Here is a 1,816-nt window from a genome sequence, read left to right as displayed (position 1 = left end):
TATTATACATGAGATCAAATACATGAGATCATATTATACATGAGATCATATTACACATGAGATCATATTACACATGAGATCATATTACACATGAGATCATATTACACATGAGATCATATTATACATGAGATTATATTATACATGAGATCGTATTATACATGAGGTTGTATCATACATGAGGTTGTATTACACATGAGGTTGTATCATATATTACACATGAGGTTGTATTACACATGAATAAATACTGTAAATGGTTTTCAATTGACAAAATGCAACTTATAAAATAACTATATTTTCTTCTCGCTCTTGGATACAAAGAAGCAGTTGGGCAATCATTAGTGTGCAAAACAAAACTTTTTACATAAAATTAAACCTGTTAAAACCCAATGTAAATTATTAAAAACTTTTAGATATAAAATGTGCAATAACTTCTAAGTAGTATGAAACAAAAAAGTACATAATAGTATATTCATTTTCTTTCCTGTGTTGACACATGCAGCCATACAGTCATGGAGTATTTCTGTGTGTTGACTGCTGTTAGTGGGCTGCTTTGTTACCATTTCACAGGTTAGTGGCCTTTGCATGGTGTCACAGCTGATGGACACTCACCCACTCAGCTGCTTCATTCTTCATGACACACTTCACATTTGAAATGCCAAGCCTGAAATAGTCTGTTCTGTTTATAGCTGAGCCGAACAGGATGGTTTTCTTCTGTCTGAGGATGTAGCAGGATCCAACACTCGATCTGTGTGAGCCGTCTGCACAACACAAACCATCTCTGTCAGCCAATCAGAGCTGATGGTATAAAATGAGAGAGGACCAAAGTTTTACCAGGCTGGGCRGATAATTGCTGGGTGGATGTTTAAAACTGTTCCAGAGGAGGGTGGAGCTCCATGTGTAAAGTTTATTCAACATTTAGTCTCGTCTGCTTYGAGATGAACCAAGTTCTGCAGAAGCTGTGGACCTTTGGAAGACAAGCAGAGACATTGTTGTTTACWGTTTGATCTTTTCTGTGCTCAGAGGTCAACATGAAGCTGAAAGAAGAGTTTCTGCACATGGTTCAGGAGGTGTGGTCAAAACTGCAGGGACTTCCACAAGCAAGTCCTCTGGAGCTGGGAGCCTTCTTCATCCTCATCCTCTTTGTTGGTGAGTTGGTTGTCAGCACTCAGAGTTACAGTTATTAAAAATGGACAAAAGGGACAAAAATATCAGAAAAAAATGATCTAGTCTTTATCAGGTTCTTAAATTATTCAAATCTAACCTCTAGTCCCTGTAAAAACAGACATGTCCACAAACGTCTGCCCAGACACACAACACTTTCTGCACACTTCTGTGGGACAAAGTTTGGCCTTTAGTTGTGTGCAGAAAGATACTTTGTGTCCAAAATTACCCAGTTTTTGTCATGTTAGTGAGCCAATTTCACAGGTTCAGATGACTTTAGTTCTGCACTTCTGAGAGTTGTTAGGGTCACATGTCTGTCACATGTCTGTCACATGTCTGTCACGTGCCTGTCACGTGTCTGTCACATGTCTGTCACATGCCGGTCACATGTCTGTCACATGTCTGTCACATGCCAGTCACATGTCTGTCACATGTCTGTCACATGCCGGTCACATGGCTGTCACATGTCTGTCACATGTCTGTCACATGTCTGTCACGTGCCTGTCACGTGTCTGTCACATGTCTGTCACATGCCGGTCACATGTCTGTCACATGTCTGTCACATGTCTGTCACATGTCTGTCACATGCCTGTCACGTGCCTGTCACATGCCTGTCACATGTCTGTCACATGTCTGTCACATGCCTGTCACGTGC

General features: G+C 40.5%; 1 long non-coding RNA gene across 1 annotated transcript in view; it reads left to right on the top strand.

Annotated features, from left to right (window-relative positions):
* LOC106533345 (uncharacterized) overlaps window positions 1–1,816 on the top strand; it is a 20,400-nt gene that overhangs the window by 5,379 nt on the left and 13,205 nt on the right. Inside the window, exon 2 of the long non-coding RNA XR_001312226.1 lies at window positions 1,021–1,146. This is a non-coding gene — a long non-coding RNA (uncharacterized LOC106533345). The remainder of the gene's footprint in view (window positions 1–1,020; window positions 1,147–1,816) is intronic.

The sequence above is a fragment of the Austrofundulus limnaeus genome, unplaced genomic scaffold, assembly GCF_001266775.1.
Source record: "Austrofundulus limnaeus strain Quisiro unplaced genomic scaffold, Austrofundulus_limnaeus-1.0 Scaffold926, whole genome shotgun sequence".
Taxonomy (NCBI): Eukaryota; Metazoa; Chordata; class Actinopteri; order Cyprinodontiformes; family Rivulidae; genus Austrofundulus; species Austrofundulus limnaeus.
This window is presented reverse-complemented; position numbering and strand designations above follow the sequence as displayed.